At 34.4% G+C, this 12,825-nt stretch overlaps 1 pseudogene; it reads left to right on the forward strand.

Moving 5' to 3' along the window:
- The first annotated feature begins 10,569 nt into the window (after positions 1-10,569).
- On the forward strand, positions 10,570-10,687 carry LOC111739926 (annotated as a pseudogene).
- The last annotated feature ends 2,138 nt before the right edge of the window (positions 10,688-12,825 follow it).

Raw genomic sequence — 12,825 nt, forward strand, 5'->3', positions numbered from 1 at the left:
TTGAGGAAGACAAATACTGTTCTTTCCTAGAGAACTCATTTTTCCCCCATGATGGCATTTTGAAGTCTATGATTTGTCACAACTATCAGCAGGAAGTGTAATGGCCAAGCATGGCTTAACATGTCATTTATTCAAGTAACATGGTTTCAGTTCTGTGGGTGACAAAAATTCTCAGTCTCTGGTTTGCCCTTGGCCACCACTTTAGTCAATGATTACAATGAAAGAATAAAATTTGAACTTACAGAGGTGCTTCAACCTGAGTAAAGTTCCAAGTCATCTTGTATCATCTTCTGGAAATCATAATTAGATGCCACCCGGTAAGGCAAACAGCAATGTCACCAGCAGTAAATACATTAATTACTTTTCCATATATGGAAGGTAGCCTGCGACTCTAAAGAGATCCCTTTCCAAATGTGGTGAAAGTTCCCCAGGAAAAATGTACATATGAAATAAATATTCAGGTTTTTAAATATTTTTAAAGAGCACAGCTCAAATTATAATGCCTGGTGTAAGAAGATGGCAGCTTTACAGAAATCAAGATCGGGCCATACATTTGCATGAGTTTGCTGTAAACCTCAGGGTAGTTTATCTGCATTAGCTGCTGACTGCAGTACATGTGAATGGAAATAGTAAACAGACTCAAATTCCTGTCACTAAGAAGAAAAGGGTTAGAAACTTTCCTCAACAATGAGCTATTTGGCACCAGTCCTCTGTCTTGGTTTTATGGAATGTGTACATCACTTCTTTTCATTTTGTCCTCCTAATTCTCCTTTCTAAAGCCATATTGTATCTGCTAGAAGACCATGTGTCCTCCAACCATCATTTCAAAAACTTCGGTTTGAAAACGTTAACAGTATACAACTTTCCCCCAAAGTGTTATGTTCTAGGTCTGTGTGAAAATTAAAAACCTAAAGTCTTGTCAAAATATTCCTGAAAAATTCCTTAAATATTTGATGAAGAATAGTGCAAAGCACTTTATTTTGTATTGTTAACCTAAAAATAAAAGACTGAAGTGAGAGGCAACACGATTTTTTTGAGATACAAAAGAATAGCTATTCAGGAAGCCCTGATTCAGGCAGAAACTCAAATAGAGGTCTGATTAGGAGGTGAAGGCAAGGGGTTTTTTTTGAGAAAGGGAAGGGGAATAATTACATGAATAGAAGAAAGGAATTTCTATGGGTATTAATCAACTAAGGAAGGAATTTCTATAAGTGCAGATAAGCTAACATAGTGATGCTAATTATAAAGAATGCCTTTAAATTTCAGTCCTGTAGCCATAGTGTCTGCTTTCCTGTTAGCTTTGCAAACAGTTGCTTGGAATACAATGCTGCTTTAAACTCAGTCCAAGGGTTACTTTGCCCTAGTTAGCCATCCAAAGTTTTGAGGCATAAGATGTGCAAGGCAGTTCTCTTGGAGTGGAAGCTCTGACTTCGTTTTAAAGTGCCTCCAGTTATACTGTTTATTACAGTCTATTTAACCTGCAGACTTTCTTTTTAAAATTGATTTTTTATTAAAGTATAGTTAGCATACTATATTATATTATATTATATTATATTATATTATATTATATTATATTATATTATATTATATTATATTATATTATATTATATTATATTACATTACATTACATTACATTATTTTATATTATTTTATATTACATTAGTTTCAGGTGTACAACATAGTGATTTAACATTTATATACCTCAATGTGATCATCACACTAAGTCTTGTAACCATCTGGCACCCAACCTACAAATGTTTCTAATGTTGTTCTATTAGTCAGTGTTTCTCTATGGCCCTCAACTAATTATGTACTACTTTCTCCAGCATTTAAATGAGTCATCATTACCCACATTCCCTGGGCATCTTTTGTAAATGGCCAGAAAACCCTTAAAATCATTCATACATTCCTTTCACACATTTCACCAGGGTACAACTATTTAAAGCTTGATTACATTCATTGCTTGTAGTACAGGGTCACTTGAGAGGAATTTCACAGGAAACTTATACTACTTAAAATAATACTTTCTTTTCTTCTCAATGCTTTTATTATGTATTTATTATATATTTTAATATATGAAATAGTAAAAGCTTCTTGTTTAATTTAAACTTTGAACACTAACCCATACAAAATGATATGATCTTTCTCAACTTTGATTTGTCAAATTATAGAAAACTAGCTCAGTTAAAATGGCAATATGCTTCTCGTGAAATTAAAGGAAATCTCTATAGGTTCAGATATCACCCATGGAATATAGTGGTAAATATGTTTAAAAGAGCATAGGGGTCAGATTACCCAGATTCAGTTAAACCCTGGTGCTGCCTTTTCCTATCCAGACAACCTGAAGCTCAGTTCATTGCCCTGTTCTGAGAATTGGTTTCCAGATTTTTATAATAATGTAATAATATTATTAAGCCCATAGGATTATTGGAAGCTTCATTGAGGTATTTTATTTAAAGAATCAGTAGTAAGAAAAAGTATCATATAAATATTTTTTTCTATCGTTTTTGTATTTTTTTTTAACATATGCAGTTTAGAGAATAAAGCGAAGTAATGAGTTTGAATAATTGTACCCCAAATGGTTTCTTCCTATTGTTAGATAGCTAGTCCGACATGAGCGACAGGGAGAACAAAGGAGTAGCGGCCCAGCCCAAAGACCACTCAAAGAACACCCCAATGGTAGCAGAATTCTGGGTATGCAAATGCGTACTAGGCAGAGTTATATAGCAGACAGGTGTCAATCCAAATGACCTCACTTGACAATCACTTAGAAATGCCTTTGGAACACCCATCATGGCCCATATATAAGCAGATATTCACAATTCTGGGCTTTTCTTATTCTTCTTTTTGCCTTCTTGTTGTGGTGGTGGTTATTATTACAGTGTTCTGTTGCAACTCTCATTGCTGGGACCAAATGCCTCCTTGGGGCACGCTTTGTCTTTCTTTATGTGCCTCCACGGGCAACCTTTGTCTTTCTAAAATACACTTTTAATAAACCTATTAAATCTCAATAACCTGTGATTCTTCAATGCGTCATTTGAGGAAGAACCAAGGGAAAATGCTGACTACACTTCTACAGGGGTTATCTCTCTCCCTGCCTCCTGCCACTGGAGCGACACCGAACTCCAACTCCGATGACCCCAATGGTGACACTATGACTTCTTCATATAGCCTGATCAGAGAGTAATTCTGAAAGTGACACTAAAGAATAGAGATGCCCCTTCCTGTACCTATATGTCCATTGTGTACATGCCTAGCTCTGGGCCCAGGGATTTAGGTAAAGCTGTTTTGGGGTTTTATTTATTTGTTAGGTTTTTAAGAAAGGATTTAGATAGGAGTGAGAGAGCGGTTTTTTTTACACTTTAGAATATATTGTTCTTAATAAAGTAACCAATACCTCCTAATTGAGGTATATATCACTGACTTTTAGTCTACCATCTCCTCTCTCATCTTATTTCCCCACAAGTGGAACATCTATATAGTGTATAAAACAGAACTGAGCTGAAAGCTATTTGAAGAAGAGCATAAATTCTCCAATCCCATTTTGTTCTCTGCCTCAGAGTGATACTTCCTCATTATTACTCACATGCCTAGGAGTACATAATATTTGTAATCCCCCTCTTTTTTACACACGATTGTCACCTTTATTGCTAATTCTCTATTCTCTTTCATGTGGCTGTGCCACCTGAAGCTGTATTCATGAAAGCTTCCACTGGCTGACTCATGACTTAACTCTGAAGCCCTATTTTAGGTTTCCTTGGAACATTGGTTACATTGATCATGTCCTTCTTTCACAAGCTCATCTTGATTTGCCTCTTAATTACTAGTATTTCCTCTTGGAGTCAGTCTTCTTTACTCATGACAGTCATAAACACTCAATGAGATCATCATCTTCCAAGGTTTTTACTGGCGCTTATGCAATGAAAACTTCCAAATACTTGTCTACAGAGTATTGTCATATATTTTCACTGTCCACAAGATATCTAGAAATCAAACATAATTCTCAAATTCAAACCTCATTATCTTTCCAAGAAGATAAAAAAAAGAGACATGTCATTTCTCCTATAGTTGCTCTTTTGGTCAGCAACTATATAGTTGCTGTTTCACCCAAACTGCTAAGGCAGAAATCTTAAGGAAATCTTTGACTCCTCTATGTTCCTCTACATGCTATAACAAGTCAGTCAGCAAACCTTGTCAATGCCCTTTCGAAAAAGTCCCCTTGATCCATCTATTCTTTTCATCATGTTCTGGTATAATTCCTAATCAGCCTCTTAACTGATACATATAACATCTTACCAGTCTCTTCATTCCACCCACCTTCCACACAACCACCTCACTGGTCTATCTAAAATAAAATCCAACTATGTTATTCTTTTTCTGTTTAAAACAAAAACAAAACAAAACAAAACTTAATGATTTCCATTTAACTGTAGAATAAACACTCTCAAATAACCTCTAACTCTCTAGCTAGAGTGAATCACTTCTTACTTATAGTTTCTTAGCTCTTTGAACATGCCTCAGTAATAATTATGGTGACCATATTTTCTGAAGCAAAAATGAAAAGATGTATCCTTACACTGATTGTGCTTTTTAGTAGATTATGACAGAGTATTTGAAATGGGCCATGTCCCAAGATATGTAGTAAGAATGGTCACTGTAAAGATAACATGTATCATATTCAAATAAAGAGAAGGGCAGTGTTTTGTTTGGTTTTGTTTTGTTTTTCCATGTCTGTCTCTCAAACTAGACTGCAAGTTCCTCTATAATCATAGTGTCTAAGATTTATTCAGGTTGTAATTTTCCCAGAGTGGATCATGGGGTCTTGATATCTTATAGATATTCAATAAAAGTTTGTTAAGAACAATTGGTGAATACGTGAGTGAAAAATATATTGTCTCGGTTGTTTATAAAAATGTGCTAATTTCATGGCTTGTGTTCTTATGTGCCCTGTATAATTTGACTTGGGAACAGAACTCAAGTATTTTTCATAAACTGTACTAAGTACTAGGTACCATCAAACTTTCAATGAATTTTCCTTTCTCCTCAATCTTAGCTGATGGCTTGTTTCTTATTCCATGAAAAAATGGAGAAGAAAATTTCCCTACTATCTCATCACCATATCTACCAACCTACTTACATTTGTGTAAGTTCACCTACCTTTCTGTTGAAATGAACTTTACATACATTATTTAGTCCCTTCTTTGGGACACTGGGTACCTTCCTCATCTTGGCTATCCAAGGATAATACTCCTGCAGGTGTTCTTTTTCTTACCTGTGTCATAAATTGGTCTGTTTTTACTGGATAATTCCCTTCACCATATAAACATGTTGAAATACCTTATTTTTTTAAAAAAAACCCTACATTTTCCACATCCCTCAAGAGGTAACACTCTTTTTCTAATTTACCTTTTTAGCAGAACTCATCTAAAGAATTATCTATATTCAAGGCCTCCACATCCTCCACTTCTCTCTCTAGCAATCCGATAAAACTTCTCCTGTCAGTCTCAAGTGTGATTTCTATATAGCCATTCAAAGTCATTTTGCTTCTTCATCTTACTCTATTAGCATCATTCAACAAACATAATCTCTCCATTTTGAAACACTTTCTTTACTTGGACTCTGGATTACCTATTTCCAGAAATTCTCTATTTCTTTCCACCAAGATCCTTTACAGGTTCTGACTTATCTTCCAGATTCCAAATATATGAATGCCTAAAGACTTAAGCCTCTAAGTTGTCCCTGCCTACACTCACTCCATAGGTGATTTTATCTATTCTCATTGCAATACATTCCATATGTAAACTGGTGACTCCCGGATTTATACTTCTAGCCCTGATTGTATTCCTGAACTCCAGATATATTTCTGCAACTGCCAAATTGATATTTCACTTGGATGTCCAATAAGCCTCTTATATGTTGAAAATTGAGCTCCATTTCTCCCTCTATAGTCTTCTCATCTTAGCTAATATCATTTTCATTCTTCATCTTTCAAGCCAAAAACCATGGAGGTATCCTTGACTTTCTTATTTCCTTATACTCCACATCCAGTGAGATGACTTCTTGCTCTCTTCACTGCTACTTTTCTATTCCACACCAAGTTATTCTTGCATTTACACCATTTCAATAGCCTCCTAGCTTGTCTCTCTGCTTTATTGTTGCCCCTTGTTTTTTTCTTAACATAACAGTCAAAACATTTCTTTAAAATATAAATGAGACAATATAATCATTCTGTTCAAAACTCTCAGAGCCTTCTCATCTTACTCAGATTAAATCTTCAAATTCTTATCATGACCCCAATACCTTCAATGGTCTTGCTTCTATACACCCCTTAAACCATGATCATCTGCTACCATTTTTCCATCACTTCCAGCTCTAACCACACTGGTCTCCTTCTTTGTCTGGAACATGCCAAGAATGCTGTAGTCTCAGAGACTTTGTATTTTTATTCTTTGCCCAGAAACCTTTTCCCGATATCCAAATAAGTTTTTCTTTAATTCCTTCAGGTATCTGCTCAAATATCAATTGATCACGAAGTCTCTCACCACAACTTCATGTAACACCCCCTCATCATTCTATCTCCTTATCTTACTTATCAACTTAGTGACATTATGTATTTAAGTCTGATTTAGAGATTTAGAATATAAGCTCCAGTGAGGAATAGGACTTACCTATTTTTATCTGCTAATGGTTTCCTTGAACTTAGATAAGTACCTGGTATCTTCTAAGAACAATAAATATTTACTAAATAGGCAAATAATTAACACTGTGTATAGAGAACTATGTAAGCGAGATTTTTAGAAAACATAAGAAATTCATCACAATTTCTGGCAAACTACTCAAAATGACTGAAAGTGGCCTGTTATTAAATAATCCGAGGAGGACAGTGCATGATGTTTCATCTCACTTTTTGTTCAGAAATAAACGTTAATAGTAATTTAAATTTTAGTGGACTAGTGGCTCCATAAGAACAATTAATCCATTTTCTGTTTAGAAAAAAAAGCGCAGCTCGCTGCCAGCATTAATTTAATTTTACATAAACGTGCTCTTTGAGGCTGAAGCAAATCTGACTGGTTTTCAATGTGAAAATAAAATACAAAAATTGTTCTTGGAATTATTTCTAAACAGAACTTGTCTCTAATCCTAATGTAACAGAAATATCTATATCTATATCTATATCTATATCTATTTAGCGAATTCATCAAATGAATCGTCAGCTAACAACTGTTCGGGAACAATGTTAACATCATGTGTAGGAATGCTACGTTTTCTAGGATTTGACATTTTCAGCAATTGAGAAATACTATATTTTGTAAATGGAAATATCACTACTAAAAACAGAATGTTATAAATAGAATAATGTCATTTGTTTCCAAAGACTGTCGATATACTAGAGAGATGTGAAAATAATAATAAAAACAAGATATTTTGTGGCAAACTTTGGGGGTGAGGTTAGGACTATCGTCCGTGAGTTGTCTTGAGGTAAATGCTGCAGTTACAAATGAGAAATGCATTAAAGACCTGAAAAAGGAAAGAGGGTTAAAATTAAGGAGACTAAAAAACCAAGAGGAACTTAATGACTAAATCGATATCACTATTTGATCTTGGCCTCTGGTCTACAGGTACCTGCCAGCGAACCCCATGGAGATCATTAGGACAGCGTTTGCTTTTGTTTCCAGTCTCATAAATGTAGTGATAGTCATGCACAGACTGAGAGGTAGGTAGGTAGTTGATAGCTGAGAACTTGTTCTTATTACAACAGAGTGGAATGAACCTGACAGATTAACTGGCTCAGTGGTTTTCAACCATTTTTTCTTCATAGCAAGGTACCTGCCAGGTAACTGTTACTCAGAGCACTGACCTGGATTTGCTGCATAAAGTCATATAGTCTATGAGGCTGTGCATTCCCAATCACCACCTAAATGCCCCTCCCCTAGAACCATTTCTCCCATCCATTACATACTCACAACATGAGTCTGGAAACTGTTTTCTAAATAAAACCTGTCATTTTTCAGAAAAGAAAACTGAAGCCTACAGAGAATAAGTGACTCACTTAAGATTACAGAGATAGGAAATTAGAGATCTTAGAGGTCAGAGACTAAGACATTGAAGAGATTAGGGAAGACATCTTACTGGCCTACGATTTATTTCTCTCATGGTCAGAGACTAACTATACAAAGTGTCAATGGCCAGACCATCTATAAAAATAAAACTCTGACCCACAGCCTGTAACAACCAGCCCAGGAAGCCAACCTGCTATTTATAATAACCAGTCCAGAAAGTCAGACTGTTACTTGTAGCAACTAATCCAGGCAGCCCAATATAACTATGTGATGATTGGTGCAAAATGGCTAGGACATGTTTAATAACTGACAATTTCCCTAATTTTTTCACCTTCTTCCAAACTAGGTTCAATCAGAAAAAGCCAAATATGCACTACTAACCAATCCCATAAGACATCTCACTTCAGTTTAGCCCACCTACAGTATGTCCAATCAGGGCACACCTGAAGTTATCCCTTCTTCCTCTAGAAAGCTTTCCTACTCCTCTGCTTGCTTTTGAGTTTCTGCTAAAAACAAATGATGGTGGCTGACCTCCTCGATGTAGTAAGCTTGGAATTCATAGCCTTCGCTTGCTTTCATTTGGGTGAGCTTCACTTATTTCCACAGTTCTCCTGGAGGTCCCATCGAGACATGGTATGTACTGCCCATTGCTGTGAACCCCAGCCTTTGACAAGGTACTAGCAGACAAGACACAGACACCTTTTGTTCCTTGCTGTCACAGCTTCTTGAGTCTGTGCTCACATGGCAAATCAGCAATGATTCTGAACTTCGTTGTCATTTCATTGAATTTCTCACTTTTGTACCCAGGTTTCATTATTAGTTCCTGCTTGTTTGGCATCTATAGTGGAAACAGGCTTTTTCATCCCCTTTTCCTGTCTTCTTTTCTTACTGTTTTATGTTTTGCTGCCTAAAAGTGTTTTTCGTCATAAGAAGGAGAATCATAGGGTAGAACACAGGAATAGACCCCATAAGTCTGTTGTTAGAGGTGACCACACAAACCACTGAATTTGTGGTTTTCACCCAACGAACATCCTCCTGGACAAACTTTGCTGTGAGTCACCAATAAAACCAAATGAGGGTTTGCTTCCATCTCTATTTTTGTCCTGAGTGCTTGACTTTGATCCAGAGAGAGAGCATTCTCTCTATGAGAGGATGAGCTTCAGAAAACTAAGAAATGACTGATAGGTACTTGACACTTGCTTAAGTTTAACACGAAATAAATTTTAATAATACAAATGGAGTAATATGTGGTGTTGACTGGAAAGAAAGGAGATTATGAAAAGTAGAATATGATTTCTGATGGCTTTATAGATATTACCTATGCGTGAAAGTTGTTACCTTAAGTTATGTGCTAGGCAAGAAAGAGAGGAGGGTATAAAAGAGATTACTAAGTAATTTCTATTTTGCTCATAGTAGGGAACTAACAGCCACCATCTACAAATGAGAGGACTATGAGTATTTTAAAAGGAATTAGTGTAAATATAGCTATTAGAAAAGAAATATAATCTTTCCAAAATTGCAGAATAAATGTTAAAAAGGAAAAAGAAATGAACAAAATGAACCACGGGTCAGAATTAACACCAAACATATTGGTCATAATAATAAATGCAAATGTGTGTAATCACTCATTAAAGGATAAAGATTTTCAGATTGGCTAAGAAAGCAAAGTTCAATTCTGTGCTGTCTGACACAAAGTTCAATTCTGTGCTTTCTGACACACAGAAAGCAAAGGAATTCAGAATAATTTTTTTTTAAGTGCAAGCAAAAGAAAAGAAGGATTGTGATAACAGTATTGGGCAATGTAGAATTCAGGCCAAAAAAGTCTTAAATAGAACAAGAAAGGAAACATTACAGTGTTAAAGACTATAATTCTCGAAAATATAGTTAGCATAGTTATCCCCCAAAATGCTCAAAAATGACTTTCATAAATGAAAATCTATAAGAGATACATAGAAAAATAGACAAATCCAATACTCATTATAATATACTTTACTATACGTTTCACAATTTCAGACCAAATCAAGTTAACAAAAGTAAGAGAAGATAGAGAATATCTAACAAAATCAATAGGTAGATCTTACATCTCTGTATAGAATTCTTTACCTCAGCAATAGAGAACACAATTTTGTTAGCAAAGACATGGACATTTCACATAAACTGATCACATATTATATGTCAAAAAAATTCATAATTATAAAATATAGACAGAATATAAACAAAATTCTCAGACCACATTATAATAAAACAAAATCATAAACAAAAAGACCCTTATATCTGGAAATTTTTTTTAAACGCTACTTTCATAAGGGAACTGGAGATTTAAACCAAAGAGGAAGTAAAACCAAAATTGTAAAGTTTCTTGAAAATAATAATAAAAACTCAACACATCAGAATCTATTGGCTATTGCAAAAGTGGCACTCAGTAAAATTTATATCATTAAATATATATATCAATAAAAATGCTAAAAATGAAAACAAATGAATTAAACATGACTCAAAAAGCTAAGGAGTCTACAGCCACACTATCCTGAACAAGCCCAATCCCGTCTGATCTTGGAAGCTAAGCAGGGTTGGGCCTGGTTAGTACTTGGATGGGAGATCACTTAGGAAGACAGGTGCTGTAGGTGTAAAATATAAAAAAAATAAGGGATTGTAAACTGACAAGGTCCTTAATCTGTGAGGTCAACCAAGGGTTGCCTTGCCTAGAAGAAAAAAAAAAAAAAAGCTAGAGAAAGAAATAAAAAGTAAATTAAAAGAAAGCTAAAAGAATTAGTAAAGATAAACCAGAAGTTAATAAGAAAACACTAAATAAATAAAAAATGCATAAATAACTTTGAAAAAAAATTTTAAAAAACCAAGCTGCCAACTAACAATTAAGAAAGGAAAAGATAGTGGAAGTACAAATATACAAAATAAAAAGATGACAAAGAAAAAATTATAAGTGAAAAATAAAAATACAGTAATTATATAGTTTTGTGCATTATATGAAATTAAATTTGTTTACCTGGAAAACCAAATAACTTGGTAAAAATTCATTTACCAAAAAATGACTCCAACATAGATAAAAAGTTTAATTAGGTCAATTTTAATAGAAATAAAGTTGTCAAAAGACAACTGGCATAAAATGATCACACTTAGAAAAACTCTACTAAAACTTCAAAATGAGGTCATCTTAATGCTCTTTTCACAATGTTTGAGACTAGAAAAAAAGGCTAACCTTTCAATTTCACTTTATGATGAAATATAATATTGATACTAAAACTTGAGAAATACAATGCAAAAATGAAAAACGAACAATCTCATTTATGACTATCCATACACAAATTGTAAATAATAGCAAACAGAATTCATCTCTACTATTTTAAACATAATACATCCTAACAAAGTGGAATTTATTTCTAGAAAATTCATTAATACAATTTAACATAATAAAGGACAAGTTTCCCCAAACTAGGCAGATCTGTATGAAAACACTAGGAATAAAGTTTCAACATAGCCAATGATAATAAACATTTTGAGTAATAAAACTTTCAACATAACCAATGATAACAAACATTTTGAGTAATAAAATCAATAAGACTTGGACAAAACTGAGAAATTAGAATATAATATATTTAGTTTCACAAACATAAACTATGTTAAAATGGTGATCAAATTTTTTAAATGGAAAACATATGGAGATAAAGAACATTAAAGAGCATCCTGAGGGACGTGTGTATGTGTGTGTGCCGGTGAGGACTAACATTTTTTTCCAACTTCATTGAGATGTGTAAGTTTAAGGTGTACGATGTGATGATTTGATATATGCATATAATGTAAAAGAATTACCACAACAAGATTAGTTAACACATCTATCACCTCAGTTAGTTACCATTTTGTGTATGTGCAATGAGAACTTCTAAGATTCTGTCTCTTAGCAAATTTTGAGTATACAATATAGTATTGTTAAATATAGTCACCATACTGTACATTCGATCCCCAGCACGTAATCATCTATTGACTGAAGTTTGTGCCTTTCGACCACCCTCACCTCCCATATCCCCTAACCAGCAACTACCAATCTGTTCTCTGCTTGAGTGTTTTTTTTTGGGTTCCATATAAAAATGAGAACATATAGTATTTGTCATCCTCTGTCTGATTTATTTCACTTAGCATAATACCCTCAAGGTTCATCCATATTGTCTCAAATGACAAGATTTCTTTTTTATGGCTGAATAATATTGCTTTATATGTATATAAATTGCTTTATATCTAGACCATGTTTTCTTCATTCATCCATTGTTTACATGTCTTGGCTATTGTGAATGAGGACTAACATCTCTTGAGTCCCTACCAGATCCTAAGAACTACAGCAGTGCTGTATTACACATTATTACATGGCTTTATTGTCCACATTACCATAAATCCCTAGTGTATAATGTGTTAATTATTTTCAAGAAAGTCTGCATCATTAGTAGTATTTTCCTTAGTGATTTAATACTCTCTGCCGGAGCTTCTGACAGATAAATTTGTCTCACTCCGGAAATTTAGCCAGGCTAGTTCTGGCTGGGCACTTTTTGGTTCTGCCATGGTGCCTTGCAAGACACTGGCACAGGGAAGACATTTGCAGGTGTTTGTTTTTCCCACATGGAAAGAAACAGAGAAGCGTAGGGGGTTGGGGAAGCAACTACGAAACATCAAAATGATATCTATATTTTTATTCGATCTTATGTTAACTCCATGAGGTAGATCTTATTACTCATGTTTTAAACGTGAGGAAAAAAAG

Source organism: Pteropus vampyrus, unplaced genomic scaffold, assembly GCF_000151845.1.
Source record: "Pteropus vampyrus isolate Shadow unplaced genomic scaffold, Pvam_2.0 Scaffold55, whole genome shotgun sequence".
Classification (NCBI taxonomy): Eukaryota; Metazoa; Chordata; class Mammalia; order Chiroptera; family Pteropodidae; genus Pteropus; species Pteropus vampyrus.